Source organism: Antechinus flavipes, chromosome 2 (genome assembly GCF_016432865.1).
Source record: "Antechinus flavipes isolate AdamAnt ecotype Samford, QLD, Australia chromosome 2, AdamAnt_v2, whole genome shotgun sequence".
Classification (NCBI taxonomy): domain Eukaryota; kingdom Metazoa; phylum Chordata; class Mammalia; order Dasyuromorphia; family Dasyuridae; genus Antechinus; species Antechinus flavipes.
In genome coordinates, this window is record NC_067399.1 from 311459772 (window position 1) to 311486904 (window position 27133).

The following is a 27133-nucleotide window of genomic DNA, read 5'->3' on the forward strand; positions in this document are numbered from 1 at the left end:
TAGACTCAAATGAACTTCTAATGGCAATCCCAGCAAACTCAAGGGATATAATGAAATCCTGAAGGGGAAAACAAAATCTAAGCTGGAAGACTCAAAGACCATATTGTGTAAGGATCAAGCAATGTCACTCAAGGAGAAGGGACTGAATAATAGAACTTTATACACTAACCAATGCCATTCTTAAGACCATATGTATTCTTAAGAGATACTTAGAACAATTTAATTCATTCAATACCTTGGTTAATATTTACTAAACTTGAGCCAGATTACGGGGTTGATTAGAGTAGAAATTTAATGAAGTTAGGGTTATGACATTAATATTTGTAAGAGTCAGCTCTGTTCTGCTTTTATGACTACAAATTTTCAGGCTCCCTTAACCTCAAGTAACCATCTCACATATGCATGTTATTTTTCATGGGGTAGTGGTAGTGGTGGGATACAATGGAAGAAAGGTTACTCAATTGATTCATGATCAGCAAACTACTAGCAGAGAATCAATTCAAAACACTGCTTCCCTGAAGATGGATCAATGATTTCATAGGATCCTATGATTTTTGTGTACAAGTTTATCACATAAAATAACAGCCTAGAGTCCATGTCAGTGAGAAGCTGTTGAAAGAAATGCAGGTATTTAGCCTTGAAAAGAGACCATGTATAGTCTTGAAAAAAGAGCTTATGTAAGTGATTATTATATAGAGTAGAGATTAGATTTGTACTGTTTGGCCCAAGAGGAAGAACTTTATTTTTGGAAAAGACGAAGATTTTAGTTAATCTATTGGAATTGGTACAATATGTATCAGAGGAAAGTGTTTCAACTATAATAATGTCAGAAGCATTATTTGGTTTTCATTGACATGTATGGAAATGCTGTGATATCAAGGCAAGTTTTTTTTTTTTTTTTGCCTTTTTTTTTAGTGATTAGAGACAGATGTATGTAATCATTTAATTTTTTAAATTAAGGACCTTGGGACACTTAAAAGAGAAATTTAAATAAATAAATGAAACTTTAGAACAATGGATAATGAAACTGTGGTCTGATCGGCAGTTAGAAAATTTGTCAGAGAATTCTATGACTAGGAAAGATTGCAAAATCAGTTGAATTAGTTGGAGGTTGCTATAGTTAGGAAGCTCTCTTTATTCTTTTTTTTTTAGGTAGATCAAGTGGGGATGTCTGCATACTTGGTTCCATAAATATGGATTCTCTTTACAACCAATTCTCCATATTATTGAGTTATTGTGGTTTAGAAAGGAAGAGGAGTGCTAAACATTTATCGTCTATTATACCAGCTGATTCAATTAGTTGATAGGATGGTCTTACTTTCTATTAGGAATTATGAGGGACAAAATCACTGAAGGGAAGGTGTATTATTGTTCTGGTAGAGGCTGGGGGAAGACCTTCTCTTTAGAACCCGTTGTAATAGCTGATCAGTGCGAATGTGTTGTAGGCATATATATTATGAATTCTTCAGGGTCATTACCTACATCAGTACTTTTATTAACTTCTATTTATTTTTGTGGGTAGGGTTGAATGGATGGCCTTTAAGCCATCTAACTTACTTGATGTTATTACTACTAAATATAATTAGTATTAAATAATATTAGGTTGGGGGTAGAGGAAGGAAATTTATTTCCTGCCTAATAATGGAGATTTATTATCCAGGATGGAGAATTACATCATAAAAATTCCCCTTATAATAACACTTTGTGGCCAAAGGAAGACATATCTAGTATCTGACACTTGACAGGAGATTATGAGGAGCTAGATAAAATCATCATCATGACTACTGTGGTTATTTCTCCTTTTGTCGTCATAGTGGATCAGACAGACTAGAACCTAGGTTAGTGTCAGTCTCCATCCAATTTTCTTCTCTAACCCTGTGACTGAGACCAGTTGGCACAGTTCTCTTTTTGTTTGGAAAAGAGTGGAGTATATTTTTACCCTTTCCTCACAGCTATTTGAACTTTCATTCATATTGCTAGATTTTCGTGGACAAAGATCCAAAAGAACCCCATGTACTAGACACAATGAAGTCTAATATTATTGTTGTTGTTCAGTTTTTTTTTTCAGTTGAGTCCATTTTTTTATGACCTCCTTTGAGGTTTTCTTGGTGAAGGCACTGAAGTGGTTTGCCATTTCCTTTTTCAGCTCATTTTACAAATGAGGAAACTGAGGTAAACAGTGTTAAGTGACTTGGCCAGGGACATGCAGCTAATAGATGTTTAAGGCCAGATTTTAACTTAAGAGGATGTCTACCCCTGTCCACCATTATATTTATTATGCAATGCTGCTTGGCTTAGATTAAGGCCACAGTGGCAGAGGCTCTAAATCAGATAATAGTTAATGAGAGATACGGGATGAGAGACTTATTAAAAGAAACTTAAGCATTTACTGAGTCTTAGAGATATTCAGTGGTGGAAAATTCAGATGATCTTTTTATAGTCTGTATTGACACATGTTCAATCTACAAAGAAAAATGCTCAGAAGCTTATTGAATTCTCCTGATTTGAGAGAATCCATATTCCATACCTGGGTATTTTGGTGGTTTTTACTTATCAAATGACATTTAAGTCTGCCTTTTCTGAGTGGAAACTGGAATAAGCTTTGCATTTGTAGATTTAAGGTTTGCAAAATCTTTATAAACATTATTACATCTAATTCTCGTAAGATACTGATGCAGACAGAAATCAAGTGATTTGTCCAAGATTATAGATCTAATTTAGTATCTGGGTCTGTATTTGAAAACCAGGACTTCTTGACTCCAGACCCAGTACACTATTCAATATACTGTGTAGCTCAGACTTTAGCTCTGGAATATCTAACAATGTCATTCCATTTGAGTCATTATAAGTTCCTATTCCTGGAGGTCTGTGCTTATAAAGGTTAGATTGAGTGGTGTCTTTGATAGGCACTAAGGTATGACTAAGTTAAATGATTATTGGGCTTCTGGAGCTAATAAGTTTCTTGAAATAGCTGCTTATACTATGTTTGAGAAATAATTGCTTTAATGTTACTATATTCATACAAATAATATTGCTGAATGGATTGTATTATTTGGTTCATATTATTACCTTTAGTTCAGAATTGCCCATAATGTGAAAGATGATAACAAATACAAACAAGATAAATCTCTGCCATTAAAGAGCTTAACTTCAAATGGGAAAGACAACATATAAAAAAGGAAGACAGGAGCATCTTGGTTAGAAATAGTGGGTGGGAGATGATGTAGAAGACTAGTTTATAAACCAGATAAGGCAAAAATTCAGAGCATAGGATGTTTTCATAGGTCAGAGTTTAACATTTTAGTGGTAGAGGGCTGAGTCATATGAGACTGATGACCTGAGTATAGGCAATATCGTTTGGAATTAGTAGCTAGGGAGTTCCCTGTTTTGTGTGGTTATCAGAGAGATTCTGAGCCCATCTATTTCTTTGCTCTTTTTTCTACACAGTGCCATTTGATGTCTTTAAGCATATATGGATTCGTACATCTACCAGTCAAAACTTAATTCTTAGTCCCTGCCTCACTGGCTAATGCATTTTGAACTTGATGTATTTCAATGAGTTTTAATGATGTGAATTCAGAATAATAGTGGTGGTTCCTCAAAGAAGCATACACACACACACACACACACACACACACACACACACACACACACACACATAAACACACACACACCTTTGAATACAGTGGTTTTACTTTCAGCATAAAATCAAGAAGTGAACATAGAGTTCTTAACAAAAAAACAAAATAATGATAAACAATAAACATTCAAGAAATAGCCACAAATCTACTGCTCTCTTAGAATCCTGAATGTGCCATTCCATTCCACTTAAAATGACTGAATATCTTTAGATGCCTTTTATGTGAGAACACAGTAAAATTTTAACCCTTTTTTTTCAGGTGAGAATACAACAAAATGAATCAACCAGTAAGAAGAGTAAATAGTGGGGACAATGTCTGGACATCTCCATTAATTCAAGACTAGGATGTGAAAGCTAGGTGTGATAGGAAATCTGTTCACATGGATTAAGAAATGATCTCTTCTATGGGGTTTGTATCAAACTGGGATGTTGGCTTGGAATCAAAAGCTTAAATATCTGGGTGCTTAATGATAGAACCCACCAGCCAATCCCTGAGAGGAAAGTAACTTGACATTCCTTATGCCTCTTTCTTATCCAGAGATAGGTTAGTGTGAGTTTTGGAAAAATCTAGAATTTTGTCTTTTCATCACTATTCTAACTTAGAACAGCAATACTAGAGGTAGTCCATATTAATAGTTAAGGATAGATTGTCTTCAGTGAGAAAAAAGCACATTCAAAATCCAGCCATTCTGGAGAATTATTTGAAACTATGCTCAAAAAGTTATCAAACTGTGCACATCCTTTGATCCAGCAGTGTTACTATTGGGTTTATATTCCAAAGAGATTTTAAAGAAGGAAAAGAGACCCACATGTGCAAAAATGTTTGTGGCAGCCCTGTTTGTAACGGCCAGAAATTGGAAACTGAGTGGATGCCCATCAATTGGAGAATGGTTGACTAAATTGTGGTATATGAATATTATGGAATATTATTGTTCTGTAAGAAATGACCAGCAGGATGATTTCAAAAAGGCCTGGAGAGACTTACATGAACTGATGCCGAGTGAAATGAGTAGGACCAGGACATCATTATATACTTCAACAACAATATTATATGATGATCAATTCTGATGGATGTGATGAACCAAATCAGTTCCAACAGAGCAGTAATGAATTGAACTAGCCATACCCAGTGAAAGAAATCTGGGAGATGACTATGAACAACTACGTAGAATTCCCAATCCCTCTATTTTTGTCTGCCTGCGTTTTTGATTTCCTTCATAGGCTAATAGTACACTATTTCATACTCCAATTCTTATTGTACAGCAAAATAACTGTATGGACAGGTATACATATATTGTATTTAACTTATACTTTAACATATTTAACATGTATTGGTTTATCTGCCATCTGGGGGAAGGGGTGAGGGGAGGGAGGGGAAAAGTTGGAACAAAAGGTTTTGTAATTGTCAGTGCTGAAAAATAACCCATGCATATATCTTGTAAATAAAAAGCTATAATAAAAAAAAGAAGAAAAAAAGCATATTCAATGTTGTACAAGGATCTCAGAGGAAAAACTACATCATTTAGTAGGAACTTCGTAAGAATCCCACAAAGAGGACTCAAGAAACCTCTAGCATCAAGCATATGTTAGCTTATTTGCTCTATGTACACTATGCTTATGTCTATTATTTTGGTTTTATATAAATTTGTGGCAGATTGTGTCACAGTTTTGGACTTTTTTTGTATAGGGTATGGGACGAGGTAGAGTTTTAAAACAACTATGTCACCATAGTAAATTCCCATTTCTTAAATCTAAGTCACTGGCTGGCCAATTGGTATGGGAGATGATGTGCTAGATGAGGCTCATTAACTATAACATTAAAAAGACAGTACACTCCCAATTCATTGCAATATTCTTAGAATCCTGAAGGGAAATGTAATAGCTGTGTATTCTAGGGATTTATCCTGTCAGTATGAATGTAGTTGCTCCAGAACAAGTGCCATATTTTGCTAAAACAAAAAACAAAAAACAAAAAACACAGTATTATTCTTCAAAAGACTCCTGCACCCATTCAGTTGAGTATGAATTGATATGGATTTCCTCATGGTAGACAGAGAAAGAGAATAAGAGAGGAGAAAGACCAATTACAAAGATAGTTCTCTGCTGCATCTTAATGTTAGCCTTTTTTTGTTTTTTGTTTTAATTAAAACTTTTTATTTTCAAAACTTATACATGGATTATTTTGGACATTCACTCCTACAAAACCCTATGTTTTATTTTTTTCCCCTTCCTTTCCCTACTGCCTCCCCCAATCAGTAAGTGATCCAATATATGGAAGGAAGATAACTGGCAGATTTTCCCATTCTAGTCTCCCTTAGAAATTGAGTCAAAATCTGAAAATTTTGTGTTGACACAGAAAAAGAATCTTAGAAAATTTGAGCTTTAAGGGATCTTAGAAATCATCAAATCTGGAGTGTTTAAGCTGGGGTCATTAAATTTATAATTATATGTGTATGTACATGCACATTTATATGTGTAAATGAATATATGTACATACACACACACACACACACACACACACACACATATATATATACTGTAACACACACACACACACACTATTTCAAACTCCAATTCTTATTGTACAGCAAAATAACTGTATGGACATGTATACATATATTGTATTTAACTTCTACTTTAACATATTTAACATATATTGGTCTATCTGCCATCTGGGGGAAGGGGTAAGGAGAAGGTATATACACATATATACCTTAATATCTGATTTTCAACATTATCTCCGTAATTCTACATATTTTATTCATTTAAAAACATGACTTTGAGAAAGCTCCACCAATTTACTAAAAGGGTCTATGACACAAAAAAGTAACTTAACATCATCAGAATTAAAAGCATCAAGGTATAACAGAGTAAAAAAAGCAGGATAATTCTGAGTTTTTGTTTCTTGAATTCCTGATAAAACTGACATAGGTTTAAGAAAATTATGTAGAGAAAAATTAAATCTAAAAAGTACATATTAGTTAGCACCTATCAATAATTCTTATTTAAGTTTTAAAAAGTGTTTCATTTTAATTCATTGGCTTTACCAAAAGTTTTTCTATGGAGGTTTTAAAAATTGCAATCTCTCTTCACATGAAATATGATTGGGTCTACAAAAATGTATTTTATACAAATTGTTTCAGGAAGTCATCTCTTGAGGTAAAGGCATATGCTCCTGACTGAGGTACTGCTGTCAACTATGGTGAGGAAAGGTCAACTTCTAAAATAATTCCTTGTGGAGAATTTCTTTTGTATTTGGAGGTGGGTATTTTTTAAGTCATGTCTATATACCTCAAAATGTAATTTTTACTGGTTTCTACTGTAGAAGACTTATTCTTCCTTTCAGATCTTCAATTAGATGAAAAGTTTAAAAGATGTCAGTTGTCTTAAGAGTCTTTCCCTTGTTATAATATAGAATTATAGAATATTATGGCTGCAGGAGAACTTACAAACTATCTATCTAGTCCAACAATTATCAGTTTACTGAAGAGGAAACTAGGGAAATGACCTAAGCCAACAACTTGACTTGCATTGATTGAATTAGTCATTTGTCTTAATGTGGTATAAATATAATGTCACTAATTATAGTTCTGCTGAGATGTAGATAAAGAAGCTATCAAATTATAATTATGGGCTAGGAACTGTGTTAACTATACTTGAATCTGTTTTCCTTTGTTTTTGTCACCCATTAGCAATGTAATTATTATTTAGAAAAAATTAGTAATCACATTGATAATCTAAAAATTGGGATATATAAGCTGATACCTAGTTTTGCAGGTATTCTTGTTTTTTTTTTGTTTTTTTTTTTTGCCTCCAACCTAACAATTCATTGAGCACTAAGTAATAAATATATTGCAATTCATATCCTGATTTTTTTTTCTGAAAGATTTAATTGTTTAATTATAGTTATCTTACTTAAAAGATCTCTTTAATAATTTTCAAGAGTGGCACTAGTACCTCTTACTCAATACACTAGATAATGAAGCATGGCAATTTCTTTCTAAAGGACAAATAGGTTCATTCAATTCTCAATTAAGTTAATTTTAAAAGTGTGTGTGTATGTGTGCGTGTGTGTATGTGTGTGTATGCCAATTGTCAACTATATGCTTGCTGCTGTGCTAATGCACAATGGAGAATTCAAAGAAAGAACGACAAAATCCCCAGTTTTGAAGGTAAAGCAAGTTATACCATAATCATTTAAATATTTAGAACTGGGATAAAATGTCTGAGAAGCATAAAATCCAAATCCAGAAACAATAAATATGAAAGATTTGAATAGAGAGGAAACTATAATCCCATTTTACTTACATTCTATCTAGTGTAAAAATAGTGATACACTAATTATTAGCAACTAATACCTGAAAGATCTATAATTTATGAGTCTAGAAAATTCCTGACATGAGCCTTCTCTCAGGACAGATATTTAAATTGTCCATGACATAATAGTAAAACCTGCAAACTTCTTACAAGCAAATCAAGCTACTTGTCTAAAAACACTAGGAGGCATCAGAAGTCACATTTGAACACAGATCTTCTGCGTTCTTGGCCAAGAAGTCTATATAGGACTATTGTCAAGTACTTGACATATACTACAAAAGACCAAGGCCAAGGATTGAGAAAAGGGCATTAGACACTTATTTATAACTTGGGAGAGGAGAGTTTCAGATGAATAAAGAAGTTAAAAACTAGATAGTAGAGGTCTTAGAAGAGAACCACACGGGAGGAAGCAGAGGCACTGAGTGCAGACAATGTTTTATAAGAGAGTAGCAGAAAAGGTTAGGAGAGATATAGGATTAATAGCAAAGATAAGTTTTTAGAGATTCAGGAGACTTTGAATGTGTTTGTAGGCCACAGTCTATATAAAGGGAAAGATTATAGAGAGAAAGAGGTCATATAAAATACACCATTAGCTGGAGAAGATGGGACCAAGGCTACGTGTAGAGAGGTTGTTCTGACAAAAAGAAACAGTAACTTTTTGGACACTAAGAGAGAAGGAGGTAATAAAGGGGTATGATATCCGTAGGATGTGAAATAAGTTGGAGGGAGTAATGGCAAATGGTCTCCATTTTTTTTCCATCCTGGATAAGGCAAAGCTGTTGTTCCTTATCAGACATTTCTCTACTAATATAGCTAACATTTATCTCTTGTTGTCAGTTCAAGTACATTCCATGGTATATGGCGCCAATGGACTTTTATTTAGCTGTTTATTGCATCACAGTTGAAAAGGTAAAATGTAAATTGTGCAAGGTGAGGAAACATATTATGGGCAAAAAAAATCATTCCTCCTTTGGTGACCAATGATACACATTCATCTGTTATTTAGATTCTTTAACCAAAGTGAATGGTACAATCTAGATTGATTTAGAGATTGGGAAGAGCACTAAGTTGTCTGATAAGAGCAATTTATATGGTGACCAGTAGTGCAAACTTGGACCAGTAGTCCAATTGTTTTATATTGCAACACAGACACATTCTAGCTCTTTCTATGTTATCAATGTGAGTAATGCCAATTCCAATGGATTTTTATTGAAATATTTTTGTATTATTAGAAAAGTTTAAAAGCCCTGAATTTGTCTATCCTGAAGAAAAGGTATCTATCTCACCACTGTTCAAGGGAATTCAAAAGAATTAAAAGCATTTCTAAAATCAAATAAAGATATTAGAGCATAGAAAGAAAAATTTTTTTCAGTGTAGGTAATATTATTGCAAGTAATCATCTATTCCTTTCAGGTTCTCTGATTTGTTAAAATTTAATTGTATGAATTGTTTTTTTAATTTAATAATTTTTAAAGTTTTACCGATTTTGGTCAAGATTTTTTACTCTAATCATATACATCTTATAAAATTCTGCCTTTTTGAATTAGTTGGAATTTGTAAGTTAGTCTAAGATTAATTTTTAAATGAAAAAATGTTTTTAAATTAAATTTCCTTTTTTTTTTTCTCTCTTACACTTCTCCCCATCTCTGCTAACGGAAAAAAAAAAAAAAAAAAAAAAACATTTAGGAAACATTGCAGAAATACATATATTTCAATAAAAAAAAAAAAAAAATCCCAATGTTGGCTCTGTCCAGAAAAAGAAATGTTTTGGAATTAAATTTTGTGAGTATTCCATGTGCATGTGAAAAGAATGTTATTTTCTCACTTATACTATTTAGTTCCCTCCATACAACTATTAATTCCACTTTATTACATTCATGTCAAATATTTACTACTAAATTTTTTACTTGATTTACTATGATGGAGTTTTGACATTAGCTTTTTTCAATTTTCTGTTTCACTATTTCACTTTACATTTTGAATTTAGCAGCTAAACTGCTTTCAAATAGAGAATTGTGGCATTTTTTTTTTTTAAAAAGAAATGAAGTATGTGATGAGGTCTTTCTTTGAAAGGATGTGGGACAGAAAGATCTGGAGTGGGATATTAGCAGAAAATGTGGAGATATATGGGAATAAGAAAGTAAACATCTGGAATTGCAGAGGTTTTTGTTTTTTTCAGTCAAGGAATTCAGCATCACTGGGAAAGAGAATGTAAGAGAAGTTGGAGAATGAGGTCAAGCAGATTATCAATAACTGGGAAAAAATTCCTGCTGATGAAAGTAAATATTAATAGGTTTAAGGTTCTGTTTCTTAAGTTTTCTAAATTATGGTATAGTTCTCAATATCCTCATATCCTGCATCATAGTATCTTTAGGAACCCACTTTTGGGATAGGAAAAGGAATTGTGTTTTAGGAAATCAGGAAGCCCATTTGGGGTCTACAGAGTTGTGTTCCCAGGGGATTGCAGAGGCCTGGTCTAGCAGCAGTCTCTATGAACAGGGGCTAGGGATATTGTCAATGAAGCTCTTGGATTTAGCACTGATTATTTTTTACTCTCTGTACATATCCAGCTTTCTACTTTTTCTGGTCATGGATAGAATTGATCTTTAGGATTATAGCTTATGAGTGAGAAAGGACTTTACGTTATCTATTTCAACTCCCTGATTTTTACATATCATAGAACTGAGACTCAGATCGAATGGCTTATCCACTTTTATAAGTTAGTAAGTGATAAAAGAGGTCCTTGGGCTACAGTGCAAATTCTATTGTACAATAAAATCAAAGAAATTTGGGCTACTTTCTTCTAGGAGCTTAAATTCTTGAAATATTAGGCTTCTACTCAATCAGAAGGGGTAACTCTCTGGAGAGGATTGAGGGAGCAAAGCCTTGGTATTCCAATGTATAGGGTTGAGTGAAAGAAGATACAGAGTTATGAGAGGGAAAATTAAGTATGAATCAGACTACCTTCAAGGTAATAAAAAGACTTCACCCATATCTTATCACTCTCTTTCCTAAGAGTGTTAAGTACAAAGTCAATTAGAAGAGGTAATGGCACACTGCCACAAGAGTGATTTTTAAGGTAGATAAGACATCACTCTTGAGTGGTCCAACCAGAAGATAAGCATACTAGGCAGTTTTCAGAACAAGAAATAAAGGCTCTCTATAATCATAAAAAAATGGGAGAAATACACATTAAAACAACTCTGAGGGACAACCTCACATTTACCAGATTGATTAATATGACAGAAAGGGAAAATGGAGGGGATATGGAAAAAATCGGATAGTAATAATGGATTGTGGTGGCAAAGACTTGTCAATCAAGGGATGCCAATCAATTGGGGAATGACTGAAGAAGTTGTGATGCAATCATTATAATGGAATACTATTATGCTCTAAAAGATAAGGAGCAGGATGACTTCAGAAAAATCTGAGACAACTGATATGGACTGGTGCAGAGTAAAGTGAGCAGAACCAAAAGAACAATGACAGGAATTCTGACCATTACAATGGTACAAGAAAATTCCAAAAGGACTTAAGAAAAATGCTGTCCACCTTCAGAGAAAGAACCAATGAAGTCCTAATAAAGGTTAAAGCAAAAAATTTCACTTTCCTTTTTTTTTTTTTTTTTTTTTTGGGTAACGTGACTGAAATGGAAATGTGTTTTGCATTATTTCAAATATGTAATTGATATCACATTTCTTGCTTTCTCAAGGGGTGATGAAGGAAGAAGGGCAGAGAGAAATGGAGCTAAAGTTTAAAAAAGGAATGATAAAGACAAAAAGTAAAGATAAATATGTTATTTAAAAATATGTAAATTAATAAGAATGAATAAAAATTATTCAGCATTCTGAAAATGTTTTCCAAAAATCTAGATCCTAAACCCAGTTTGATTTATTTTTATTTTCATTTTTTCTAAAATGGAACCTATTATAGATCCTCTATTAAATTACATAACAAATCATTTAAACTCATTATATATATATTATTATTAACTTATTACACTTATAAGTTTGAGATAGGAACTCTAGTATAACATTAAAATCAAAATACTCTTCTGCTGGATGAAAGACTTCACACAATACAAAGCACTAATATAACGCAACACTCTGGCTAAAATTCAAAGGAGGAATTGCCTAATAGTTACCAATAAATATTTCCCAATGCCTTTGTTTTGTTATTGTCCAAATTCAGTTTTACACAAAGGTGCCAACACAGCATGCCCTTTTTGATCAGGTAACTCCAGATGGTGTAATAATCAATTGAACTTGAACATAACCCCTTACAAGCACACTGCCAAAACCTTGGCACCTTTACAAGATTTAGTAGCATTTTTCCAAATAGTAAGGTCAGGCTGATCTTTGTCAAACAACTTGACTGTTTAACGTCATTCTTAATGGACTGATGAGCAGACTGTTGACCTGAGTCAATTAGATGGACCATTTTAAATGAACTGAACCATTAACTTAGGTATAAAAAACAAACAAGTTAATCAACCATGCATCTGAGCAGAACAGTGATTCTAAGAAGCAGAGGTGAGTGGCACATATATGGAACTTAATGTTTGTTGAATTGAAATTAATTCATGGAAGACTTGAATTTAAACTTTTATTAAATGAGCAAATTGAGTTAGACTGATGAACCAACACTTAGTAGACATATCATTTGAATGAATGCATATGAAACTTGTATAAAACAGAACTAATTATCTTTTACTCCAAAGTATCATTTTTTTAGTTTCACTATTTTTTATGAGGTTAATGCCATTTTTTTTCAGTCATTCAGGTTCAGCCATAGTATATTTCATAGTAGCCAAAAAATTGAAAACTCTTGGGAATAACAAATTATACTATATGAATATTGTATATTGTGTTACAAAAACTATGAAATGAATGATTTTAGAGAAAACTTGCAAAACCTGTATAAATTGATGTGGGAAGAAAAAAGGTAACAATTTTATACAATTATTAATAATATCTTTGAAAGACTAGCATTTTCATCAATGCACTGAAAAAACATGGTTCCAGAAGCTATATATCCATACACTGATAGAGAAGTGAAGGACTCAAAATGCAGCACATGGTAAACAATTTTGGATATGACTAAACTGAATTCTTGCTTTGCTTAGGAACACAGAAAGAAAAGACAGTGGATGGCAGGTTGTGCTGGCCAGAGGTGCAGAATAAGCAAAAGCTGAACTAGCTGTGAGGTGGCAGAAGCAAGAGTGACCAGAGCTGGGAATGATAAAGGGATTGAACATGTTTGAAATGGATCCCAGAGGACTTCTTTACTTACACTGTGAAGAAGCTTAGGTTCCAATTATTAGCCCTGTCATCCACTCCCCAGTCCCTAGATGGCAAGTAGTCCAATACATGTTAAATATGTTAAAATACATTATCTGTAATTCTTGGGAAGTATATCTGTCACTGGGGCAGACACCTCTGCCCCCTCGGGCATCACATGGACTGAAGATGTGATTGTGAATGGTATCTGATATGATGACATCACTGAAAAAGACATTAAGGAGTAGAAACAGATTTATACTAAAAAGAGGAAGGGGGAGTGTGGGGTTCCTGGCGTGCCTTTATTGTGGGAGGAGTATCTGCCCTCTACTTACCCACCTATCTGGGGTCTTCGGTCGTCACCGGCTTCCAACTAGGAAGAAATGCACTGAGTCGAGCGCCGTGGAGTCAAGATGGTGCTTTATTCAGGGATCGGTTACATGGTGCAGAAAGGGTGCAGCAGGCTTGCTTGCTTATACAGTCCGGGAATATTACAACTTATATACTCTTTAAGTAACGGCGAGTTCTAATCACAAGACTAAATGTGGAATTTTCCTTTTATGGTGGTATGGCTGTATATATAGAATTTAATGACTAAGTGTCTTAACCTAAGGAAGTGTGTACATGTCACATGCCTGTTCCAAGGGCCTCATACTCCCCTTACTCAGCAGGAGATGTAGGTTCAAGTTGACCCTGTCAGCAGGAAATGTAGGTTCAAGTTGACCCTGTACTCCAACAGGGGAGACATAATAGGACAATTCACATGAAGAGGTAAAAAAGACTTATTGCAATCCAGGGAAAGAAGGGGGGGAGGGGGTTGTATTGTCTGAAGATTTATCTCATTAATTTTGGCTTTAAGAGGTAATAATTACTCAGTTGGATATATAAATTTATTTAATCCTATGAAGCAGAAGGAGAAAGAAGAAAAGAAAAGGGAGGGACAGAATGGAAAGGAGGGTAGAAACACAAAGGAAAAAGATAAGAGAAGGGAAGGGTTGATAGAAGATAAGGTAGTGGAGTGGGGTTTAAAAGAACACAACTAAGTGAAGGGCGAGGGGTAATAGGAGAAAAGGTAGTGGATGGGGTTGGTAAAAATACACTAGTAAAGGAAAGGAGGAGCGGTGATAGGACAAAAGGTAGTGGGTTGGGTGAGGGAAAAAAAACACGTGACTAAGGACAGGGTGGAAAGAAATATTTGTAGGAGAGAAAATAGCATGCTGGGAAATACAGAGCTGGTAAACATAATTGTTAATGTGAATAGGATTAACTCTCCCATAAAACATAAGCAAATTGTAGAGTGGATTAAAAAACAGAATATTATATTATGTGGTGTACAAGAAACAAATGTGAAACAGACACAGAGTAAATGTAAGAGATTGGAACAGACATTATTCAGCTTAAATAAAAAAAAAAAAGGGTGGCAATTCTGATCTCAGATAAAGCAAAAGTCAAAATAGATCTCATTTAAAAGAGATAAGGTGGGAAAGTACATCTTGATAAAGGATATCTTAAAAGAAGTAGTCATGACAGTGTGTTATGCACCAAGTGGTAGTACAAGTAAATTCCTAGACAAGATTTTAAATTAATTATAGGAAAAAAATAGCAAAACTATTCTAGTGGGGGACCTCAACCTTCCCCTCTCAGAATCACACAAATCTAACCACAAAATAAGAAACTAGATAGGTTAATAGGATCCTAGAAAACCTAGATATGATAGGCCTCTGGAAAAAAATTGAATAGGGATAGAAAGGAATACACATATTTTTCATTATTTACATGACACCTACACAAAAATCGACCATGTATTAGGACATAAAAACCTCACAATCAAATGCAAAAAGGCAGAAATAGTAAATGCTTCCTTCTCAGACCACAATGAAATAAAAAATTATCTTCAATAAAGGGCCAGGGGAAAATAGACTAAAAATCAATTGGAAATTGAGTGATCTTGATACTAAAGAATGAGTGGATTAAACAAATAACAAAATTTCATCAAGAAAATGACAAAAATGAGATAATATACCAAACCTATAGGATGCAGCCAAAGTAGTTCTTCAGGGAAATTTTATCTCTCTAAATAACTAAAGAGAGAACAATGAATTAGGCATGCAATTAAAAAACTAGAAAAAAAATTAAAAATCCTCAATTAAATACCAAATTAGAAATTTTGAAACTCAAAGAGATTACAGAAACTAAGAAAACTATTGAACTAATAAAACTTAAGATTTAGTTTTATAAAAACTAACAAAACAAACTTTTGGTTAATTTGATTAGAAACAGAAAATGAAAAAAAAAGCATCAAACATGAAAGGGATAAAACTTACACAATAAAAGAAGGAATTAAATAGAAGTTATTTTGCCCAACTCTATAGTGGCAAATCTGACAATCCAACTCAAATGGATGAATATTTACAAAAATAAATTGCAAAGGTTAACAGAAAGGGAAATATTTAATAGTCCCATTTTAGAAAAAAGAATTGAACAATCATTAATAAACTCCCTAAGAAAAAATTTCCAGGGCCAGATGGATTCACAAGTGAATTCTGCCAAACATTTAAAGAACAATTAATTCCAATACTATATAAACTACTTAGAAAAGTAGGTAAAGGAGCCAAATTCCTTCTATGACACAAATATAACACTGATACTTAAGCCAGGAAGAGTCACAACAGAAAATTACAGACCAATCTTCCTAATAAAGACTGATGCAAAATTTTTAAATAAGATACTAACAAAGAAATTACAGCAACTTATCAGCAGGATAATATACTATGATCAAGTAGGGTTTATATCAGGAATGTAGGGCTGGTTCAATAGCAGTAAAACTGACCATAATCGACCATATCAGTTAAAAAAAATTATATAAAGAAAAAGCTTTTGGCAAAATAGAGCACCCATTCCTATTAAAAACAGTAGAGGTCATAGGAATAAATGGAACTTTCCTTGAAATTATAAACAATATCTAAAACCCTACAGCAACCATTATTTGTAAGGAAAAGAACTTGGACACATTCCTAATAAGATCAGGGGTGAAACAAGAATGCTCCTCACCATCATTCAACATTGTACTAGAAAAGTTGGCTTTAGCAATAAGAAATGAAAAAGAGATTAAAGAAATTAAAACAGGCAATAAAAAAATAAAACTATCACTCTTTGCACATGATATTATGATATACTTAGAGAGTACTAGAAAATCGTCCAAAAATCTACTGGAAACTATTCATAGCTTTAGCAAAGTTTCAGGATATAAAATAAACACACAAATCATCAATATATTTCTATATATTACTGACAAAGTCCATCACAGCAAGAGATAGCAAGAGAAATCCCATTGAAACTTTAAATAGACAAAATATTTAGAGTTCTACCTTCCAAGGCAAACTCAAGTACTATCTGAACACAACTACAAAACATTTCTCACACAAAATCGGATCTAAACAACTTGAAAATCAATTGTTCATGGCTAGCTTGAGCTAATATAATGAAAATTTACAATTCTGCCTGAATTGGGCTACTTGTTTAGTGCCATATCAATCAAACAACCAAAACATTTCATAGAACTAGAAAAAATAACAAAATTCATCTGGAAGAACAAAAGGTCAAGAATATCACAAGAATTAATGGGAAAAAAAGTACAAAGAATGGAGGCATAGCACTACCAAACTTAAAACACTTATATAGCAGCAGTAATCAGAACCATTTGATATTGGCCAAGAAAGAGTAGTAGTTAAGTGGAATAGATTAGATACACATGAGAAAATAATCAAGGCTTATAGCAATCTAGTATTTGTTTAAACCCTTTTAAACTCTAGCTTCTGAAATAAGTTGACAAAATTGCTGGGAAAATTGAAAAATCATATGTCAGAAACTTGACATAAACCTACATCCCACACCCTATACCAAAATAAGCCCAAAATGGATACACAATTTGGGCGTAAAGGATGATAGCATAAACAAATTAGAACAAGAGGTAATTTACCTATCATATCTTTGGAGATGGGAGGAATTTATGACTAAACAACTAGAGAACATTATGAAAGGTAAAATGTACAACTTTGATTACACAAAATTAAAAGGTTTTGCACAAACAAAACCAACAGAAACAAGATTAGAAGGTAAGTACAAATCGGGGGAAAAAATCTTTACAACCAGTGTTAATGAGAAAGGTTTCATTTTTAAACTATATAAAGAATTGTGTGAAATAACAATACCAAGTCATTCTCCAGTTGAAAAATGGTCAAAGTATATGAACAATTTTCAGATGACTAAATTAAAGCCATTTATACTTATATAAAAAAAAGCTGAAAAGCACTTGATTAGAGAATTGCAAATTAAAACAACTCTGAAGTATCAACTCATACTTCTCAGATTGGCTAAAATCATAGGAAAAGATGATATATATTGGAAGGGATGTGAGAAAACTGAGATACTAATGCATTGTTGGTGGAATTTGTGAAATGATCAAACTATTCTGGAAAGCAGTTTGGAAGTATGCCCAAAAGGCTATCAAATTGTGCATACACTTTGCCTCAGTAGTGCCATTACTATATCCCAAAAAAATCATAAAGGAGGGAAAAGGACCCTCATGTACAAAAATATAGCAGTTCTTTTTGTGAAATTGGAAAGGAGTGGATGCCCATTAATTGGGGAATGGCTGAACAAGTTGTAGTACATAAAGATAATGGAATTTTTTTTTTAAATGACCAAGCTGATAATAGAAAGGCTTGGAAAGATATGAACTGGTGCTGAGCAAAGCAAGCAGAATCAGGAATACAGTGTTCACAATAACAGCAAGAATGTGCAATGGTGAACTACGAAAAGCTTGTTCTTTTCAGTAATTCATTGATCCAAAGCAATCTCAATAGACTTTGGATAGGAAATGCCATCTGCATCCAGAAAAAGAACTAAGTAGACTATATGTAAATCAACATGCACTATGTTCACTTCTTTTTCCTGTTTGTATTTTTATCTCTTCCATGACTTTTCCCTTTTACTCTTGATTTTTTCTCTTCTAGTATGATTCATAAAAATGTGTATTAAAAATTGTAATTGCTCAAGTGAAAGCTATTGATTCTATGAGATATTATGAAATAAAACAAAATTCAAAGACATGAATGAAAATGTGAAATATCTAAATGGAAAAGCAACTGAGTTGGAATGCATACACATATGCACATATATATACACATACACATACACACACACTGTATGTGTGTGTGTGTGTGTATATTTGGGTATACATACATAAACATATACCTATGTATGTACACATACAATTTAGTAAGAGTATTTCATTTTAATGAATAAAATAAGAAGGGAATAGTATAGGAGAAGGTGAGGATGGTGATAAAAGGGAGGATAGATTAAGGGAGATATTAAGTGATAATCACTTAATTAGAAGTGAAACACACATTTGAAGGAACAGAGTGAAAAAAAGAAAGAATAGGATGAAGAGAAATATACAGTTAGAAATTGTAATTATTAATGTAAATAGGATGAACCCACCCATAAAACAGAAGAGGACAGCATAATGGATTAGAATAATTATTATGCTTCCAGGAAAAATAAAAAAAACTAAAACAGATACAAATCAAAATGAAAAAAATAGATATAATTAATGAGATAATCAGGGAAAAGTATATTTTGCTTAAAAAAAAGGTATCATAAAAATGAAGTAATGTCAAAAATGAACATAAATACACCAAATGGTATAGCATAAAAATTCATGATATTAAATTAATTGTAGAAAGAAATACAATAAAATTATACTAATAGGAAACATCAGTTTATCCTTCTCAGATCCACATTATCCAAACCATAAAATAAAGAAGCTTAATAGATTAACAGAAACTTTTCAGAAATTTAAATATATTCCTCTGGGGAATCCTGTATGAGAATAGAAATGAATATACATTTTTCTCATGGCACACTTATCAAAATTTCCACATATTAGAACACAGAAGCCTCACAGACATGCTGAAGAGCAGAAATAATAACTGCATCATTTTCAGAGCAAAATATAACAAATATTACATTCAATAAAAGACTATTACATTAAAAGTTAATTCTTAAGGATTAAGAATGAATTGGTCAAAGAACAAATCATAGAAACAATTAAAAGATAAGAATTAGACAAAATGCCAAAATTTGTGAGATATAGTCAAGGCAGTCCTTGGGGGAAAATTTATATATCTGAATGATGTAAGCATCATTAAAAGGGAAAAAGAGCAGATCAACAAATTGAGCATGCAACTACAACAATTAGAAAAGAATAAACTAAAAATCCTCAAACAGTAAAGAAACTAATTTTGAAAATCAAAGGAGAGGTTAATGAAACTGTAAGTAAAAGAAAATTTAATTATTAAAAATGAGTTGGTTTTATGAAAATAAAATATGTAAAACATTGGCTAATTTTTTTCCAAAAAAAAATCCCAAATTACCAGTTACAAAAATGAAAATGATGAATACACAACATAGTGAAGATGAAATTAAAGCAAATATTAGGAGCTATTTTATCTAACTGCATGACAATAAAATTGAATCTAGCAGAAATGGATGAGTACTTAGAAAAATATAAATTGCCTGGGTTAGCAGAAGAGAAAATAAAAGTTAAATATCCCTATCTTAGAAAAAGAAATTGAACAAGTGATCCTCCCTTAGGGAGGAACAACTTGAAAAAAATAAGTAAAGAAAGAGTTCTACCAAATTCCTTCTATGACACAAATATAGTTTTGATAATTAAATCAAGGAGACTTTAATCCAGCAGTGTCATTTTTGAGTCTGTGCCAAAAAAATCATAAAAGAGGGACAAAGGACCCACATGTACAAAAAAAATTTGTTAGCAGCTGTTTGTAGTAGCAAGGAATTGAAAATTAAATTGCTCCTCATTAATTGGGGCATGTTTGAATAAGTTACAATATCTGAATATAATGAAATATTATTGTCCTGTAAGAAATTATTTCAGAAAAGTTTGGAAAGACTTATATGAATGATGCTAGGTGGAGTGAGCAGAACTAGGAGGACACTGCACACAACAACAGAAAGATTATGTGATCAACTATAATAGATTTAGCTCTTTTCAGCAATCCAGTTATTCAAGACAATTCTAATATACTTGGGATGAAAAATGCCATTTGTATTCAGAGAGAGAATTATACAAACTGAATATAGGTCAAAACATAGTATTTTCACCTTTTATTATTTTTTGTTTGCTTTTTCTTTCTAGTGGCTTTTTCCCTTTTTGGTTTGATTTTTTTTTCTCACACAACATGACAAATATTTAATATGTTTTAAAGGATTGTAAACATATAACCTATATCAGATGGTTTTCTATCTCAGGGAGAAAAAAGGTAAAGGAGAGAGGAAGAAAAAATTTGGAATGCAAAATTTTACAAAAATGGATGTTGAAAAACAACAAAAACCCAATATTTTTTATATGATGATGTCAATAGATGCAAAAAAAGTTTTTGATACTATACCACACTCATCCCTATTAGACAAACTAGAAAGCATAGGAAAAATGGAATTTTTCTTTTTAAATTTCTTTTAAAATTTTCAATAGTATTTTATTTTTCAAAGACAGTTTCAACATTCATTTTTATAAGATTTTGTCTTCCTAATTTTTGTCTTTTGCACTCTTATATTCCTCCTTCCCCAAGACAGCAAGCAATCTTATAAATTTCATTGGAAGTGTTTTACATGCTGGCACATGAATAACCTCTATCTGGTTGCTTATCATCTCAAGGAGGAGAGAAGGAGAGAATTTGGAACTCAGAGCTTTAAATAAAGGTTTGTTTTTTTTTTTTAAATGGGGGAAATGAATAAATGTTTTTTAAAGAAATGGAGAAAACAAAAGAATTTATAAAAAAGAAATGCTAGTTAAGACAAGAAAAAGAAACTGAAGGAATAAACAAAGACAACAAAACTAGCACTTTCCACAGGTGATATAAGAATGTTCTTAGAGAACCCTAGAAAAAAAAATTGAAAAATTACTCAAAACAACTAATATCTTTAGCAAAGTTGAACTATATGAAATAAACCTACACAACCCATCAGAATATTTCTCTAATGCCAACAAAACACAGCAGGAAGAGAGAAAGAAATTCCATTTAAAACAACTGCAGATATAAAAACATACCAAAATACCAAAAAAATACATAGCAACACACACAGAGGAAAATATATGAACACAATTAGAAAACACTTCACATACTGATCTACATAATTGGAGAAATATTAATTGCTCAAGGGTAGGCTGAAACAATATTATAAAATCAGAGTGCTATTTAATTAATTTGCTTATTCAATATCATGGCAATTAAACTACCAAAGAATTACTTTTGAGAGCTAAAAATCCCTAATAATAATAATAATAATTATGATGATAATAACAAATTTATACTGGAATAATGAAAGATCAAGAATATCAAGAGGAAAAAATGGAAAAAATGTGAAAGAAGAAGGCCTAAAACATAAGATGTTAATTACAAAATGGTAATCATCTAAGCAATATGGAACTGGATAAGAAATAGAGTGGTTGATCAATGGAATAGATTATGTATACCTTATACAAAAACAAATAAGCACAATTAACCTAGTGTATGAAAAAAACTCAAATTCCAGCTATTGAGAAAAGAATTCATTATTTGACAAAACCTGCTGGGATAATTGGTAAGTTGTCTGCCAGAAATCAGGTATAGAACAACATCTCATACTTTATAACAAGATAAGCTCAAAATAAATGTAGGATTTAAATATAAATGGTGATATTCTTTTTTTAGATATTTTATTTTCTACCAATTATATGATAAAATGATTTTAAACATTTAACAAAAGTTTTAAGTTCCAAATTCCAATCATTCTTTTTTCCCCTTCCCTCTCCTTGATATAGTAAGTAATCAGATAAAGTTTATACATGTGCAGTCATGTTTATGCAAATCATGGATTTAAAGGGAATAGCTTAAGCAAGGAATATTGGAAAAATTACCTATCAGATCTAAGGATAGGGATGGAGTTTATGATCAAAAAAGATAAAGAGGTTCGTAGATGATAAAATAGATAATTTTTATTATGTAAAATTAAAAGATTTTGCATAAACAATGATGCCAAAATTAGAAGAAAAGCAGGAAACAAGAGAAAATATTTGCAACAACTCTTCTGATAAAGGTCTCATCTTTTAAATATGTAAAGAACTGTGACAATAACCTTTCTAACTTCTTTTCTCTACTGAGTCTTATTAATGTTCTTTTAAATAAGAACCAAAATAAAAATAGAGTGATCAGAAGAACATATAATCTCATAATAGGCTTTTTTTCTAGACCTTGGAATCAGGTAAATTAGAAATGGTCTTTCCATTGGAATTTATGGTGATTGTATGTATAGTAACTAGTTGATAGAGTGAAGCATTGTTGTCTCTGAAGGGGATAAATTAGAGACATTGGTTAATATAGAACTCTAGGTCTTAGTCAGATTTCAAATTTGATTCTTTTTTGGGGGGAGGGGAAAGTGGTGTTGGAGGGGAGGATCTTCTTTTAAGTTATAATAGCAATTCCAACCTACTATATCTGCTTTTTATCACTGCTGCTATTAGATAGCTATTGGATTGTTGCTATGAAATTCTTCCCCTTCCCATCCAAATATATATCTTAGCAAGAAAGATAGCAACTCCCATATTTCATTATTAAGAACTAGCTATAAAGCATTTCTTGAACTTTAGTCTTGCCATATGTAAAATGAAGGTAATTATACTTGTATTACTTCTTTTATAGGACTGTTGTGAAGAAAATTCTTTAAAAATAATGAAATAAATACTAGAAAATATGAGATGTTATTATGATTCCACATAAAACCTAACACTAATGATTCATTGTGGAAAGGAGGTAAGTTTTTTTTAAGAGGGTCTTTCCTTAAGAAAGACCCTCTTAGTAGTATTTCCTTTGAATTGGTAGCTGATATTCTGCTTGTTTAGTATTAATACCTAGAGGTAGTGTGGAAAGAAAGCTGATCTCAAAGTAAAAAAATCTTGGGTTTGAATCTGTATAGCTCATTCTGAATAAGTATCTTTACAAAAATGACATCATCTCAGCAGTTTAGACAACTCTTTAAGACTATTAGTCACAGAGAAGGTGCTAATCTGCATTGTAGCAGGAGTTTCTTAAGGTGGGAATTTCCCCTATCTATGAAATCATAATTTCTCCCTATTCTTATTCTTAGTATTAATATTTAAGTTATATTTACATATACACTTACTCATCCAGAATAGTTAAGTCACAGCAGAACTGTGTAGCTAGTAATTGAACAGAACCTCTTTTCCTTTATTCAAATAACCAGTTGTCTAATAGAATTCAACTTCTTTTTCCTTTTCAAATTATTTTATGTACGTACACACACCCGCAGGGTAAAACCTCAAGTCAATATTTTCCTGTGTATTTTGGATAATGGTGGGAAAGGACAGAATCAAAGGAGGTGATGTTAAACCTAAAAGCATACCAGACAAGAGGAAACAGTATTGGTCCAAGCCAATCTTCGAATCCATCCGGCCAGACAGAACTCAGTATTCATTTATTCTGATTTAGTTATAGTTTAAGAGACTCTTATTAGGTTAATGTAAAACAGCTATCATTTTACCTCATGCTGGCCAGTGTAAGCGAATAAGAAGAGTTCTTATTGATGCAGTCCCTGTATATTCTTTGTATAGTAACTCTTAGCTCATGATAGTTAAAAATAATTTCCTTTCCATATTCTGACCCATGATTTAAACTTGCGGGATGATAGAAAGAAAGCAGACTTAAATGCGGATGATCTAGTTTCTAGTCTCAGCTCTATATCATTTTTGAGTTGTGTAATTATGATCAAGTCACTTACCATTTTGAACCTTGACTTTGTTATCTGGAAGAAGAAATAGTAATAGTTGTATTAACATTTTATAGGTTTATTCTAAAGAGATTTCTTTGTAAAATACAAAGTATTGTATAAATATAAGAGGTTATAATCTTTCACAAAGTCTTACTGTGTCATGAAAGTAATGATGGGCCTTGCTTGCACAAGAATGCAAGCTCTGGCATGGTTTAACAAATAAATGCATTAAGTGCCAAACATGTGAAAGGGACTGTACTAGATACTAGACATCAAAGATAAAAATGAAATGTCCTTTTTCTCTAGAATTTATATTTTTATTGGGTATATGCACATAAACACATAAATACAGTTAAGAACATTTTTCTTTCCTTTTTAAAAATTTAAAGATACTAGTAAATGGGGAGGTAAGGGAAGTATTCATGGATCAGGTGGCATTTGAGCTGAGCCTTGAAGAAGAGGATTCCAAAAGGTGAGATAAAAAAAAAATAATGCATTTAAGGAATGAGACTATTTATAAAAATGCAAAAAGGCTGGAAGTTGAATGTTATGTTCAGAAAAAGCTGATGCTATCCAGTATGACTGGAATATAAGAGTAGATGAGGAAGCTAAAGTTAAAAATGTAGGTTGAAACTGAACTGATGTAGGTCTTATTAATGAGGGACAAATTTCAGGAAAATATGATTTTCATTTTGGACATTTGGTCTTTAAATGCTAAAGGGATACCTAGATAGAAATTTCTAGTGTGAAGGATCAGACTAAGGCCAGTAGCCTCTCTAAGTATGAAGAGGCATATTATTTGTAGTTTGGCCACTAAATAATGGATTTTTTTTTTTTAACCATAGCAATACAAGAAAAAATAAAATTCAAAATGGCTTTTGGTCCCTTCTTATGGTTCCTTTTTGCTTCTATAATGATGATAGCAGAGTAATAGAGGGACCCAGAATGTGCTAAGAATCAAGCAATTTTTAGAGTATTTACAAAACATTACAAAAACTTTTACAAAAACTTCAGAGTAGCAACACTTAAATTAATGTCTAAAGACCAATGAATGGATACAGTAATAAAAAAACCAAACCTTCCAAAACTTCCATATGAATATTCTTGACAAAAAATGAGACATGAAGACAAAGATACTATAACAATGAGGAAAGATAATTTACAGGCTCTGCTCAGTGAGTCAAATAATGAAGTTGTTAGATTTGTCTCCGTTGCATACCTAAGGCAAACAAAAACATCATGTAGTACATTTAACTATATTACTTTGCATTGCTAATGATATTCACAGACAGGAAAAAAAAAAAAAAAAACAGAATCAGAAAAGTAGCTAGGATTATGTGACAATTTTGTTGCAGACAGATGAAATTCTTCTGCTAAGAATTTAACGAAATTAACAGAAAAATATTTATGTATTGCAAGAACATTCATAAGGACAATAAATAAAAGAAAAATGCAACACATCTTTCAGAAAAATGCATTTCATTTGTAGAAATGCAAAAGGGACTTAAAAAGGATTCTGGGAAAGAATCTAGACTCGACTAATAATATATAAAGAAGAAATCCAGATTGTAGGTGATACATGTTTAAAGCATTTATATATGCTCTGATTTTCACGATAGTTTAAAGAAAGGAGAATCTCAAAGAAAGGAAAACAAATCATGGACAATAGTAATACTAGAAAAAAAAAGAGCAGACCTTAAACTATATTCCTACTTCCTCAATAAAAATTTTAAAATAGAAATTGAAAGTCCTTCCTAGGTGATTTCCTACTTAAGGTCACATCTGCAATGGTCAAGAAATGAATGAGTGAAGAGAGAATATAAATTCTGCCAATTTATGATTCGCTGATTTTAAGATGCACTTGATTCAATAAAGTTAAATCCAATTTTAAATGCTTTCCTTCAACAAGATGTCACTCATGTATATATAAGAATTTGCTTCAAAGCCCCTTTTAGGCTTTAATTGGGCATATCTCAATATTAAAGGGACAGGGACACAAATGTAGTTAAACTGGGGAAAGTAAAAATAATCTAGTCCTCTGGATTTAACTTTGTCTTCCTAACTTTTTTTTTTCAGGCCATGCAACTCACATATGAGAATGGAAGAGACTTAGAGTTGGAAAACTAGAGAATTCCAAACTCTTGACTAAGCTGTTTGGTACTATTGGGCAAATAATCATTGACTGGTTTATGATATAGTCTTCTGAGATCCATATCAAAAGGCAAATAGAATGCTTATCAATTAGCTAAACTGGTGCTGCCCATGGAGACCTTAAATCCAGTGATGAAAAAGTTTAATATAAAAAAAAAGGAATTAAATCTGAAGGCACTGACTAACTGGGAAGACTTTGTTGTTTGTTCTAAAGGATTTAGCATCAGGTATGAAGATCTCCTACTGAGGAGTTTCACAAGAGATTCTGGGGCAAGAACACTAGAGAATGCTAAGGGAGATTTGGATGGAATAAAGGAAAGAGAAAAGCCAATGTCCTCAAGCTAAAAGTATATGGCAACTCTGATCCCTCCTCACCCCAAGATATAGTCAAGGATATCAATAGACCCAGAAATTATAGTGAGTGATGTAGTGAGCATCTAGTAAGGAACATTCAGCCAAATAGCATTTGACAGGTAATACACATTAACCAATAAGCATCTGGCAAAGTAGCGTCTGAGACAGGCTACTTGCCCTATGGAGCACCTAATAGAGATGCCAAGATTAGCTGACAGTAAGTATAAGACTAGTTGGAATAATGTCGTGATATCATTGTAATTCATAAGTGGCTTTTCATTATCAGATGCCAGAGTTTTCTCTCCAAATATATGTTTTGGCCTTTTCTCTAACAATGTTGTAACAAATAGATATTCTGATCATGAATATATTCTACATGAACATGCCTTTCCATATGTATTTCCCATGTATATGAAATTAGAAGTGATAGGTTTATATGTTGATATGTGACTCCTAGTTCATAGGAAAAATATTTTCTAACTAAACCATTTCATTAATTTTCTTTTTGCTTGTTATTCTGTTCTGAGACTACTCTAGA

At 32.3% G+C, this 27133-nt stretch overlaps 1 long non-coding RNA gene across 2 annotated transcripts in view; it reads left to right on the forward strand.

Moving 5' to 3' along the window:
- LOC127549444 (uncharacterized) overlaps positions 1 to 26664 on the forward strand; it is a 62388-nt gene extending 35724 nt beyond the window's left edge. Inside the window, exons 2-4 of one of the 2 annotated variants that reach the window (XR_007950613.1) lie at positions 6784 to 6901; positions 23004 to 23114; positions 26167 to 26664. This is a non-coding gene — a long non-coding RNA (uncharacterized LOC127549444). The remainder of the gene's footprint in view (positions 1 to 6783; positions 6902 to 23003; positions 23115 to 26166) is intronic. The other variant, XR_007950612.1, reaches the window with a different exon arrangement.
- Positions 26665 to 27133: the final 469 nt, after the last annotated feature.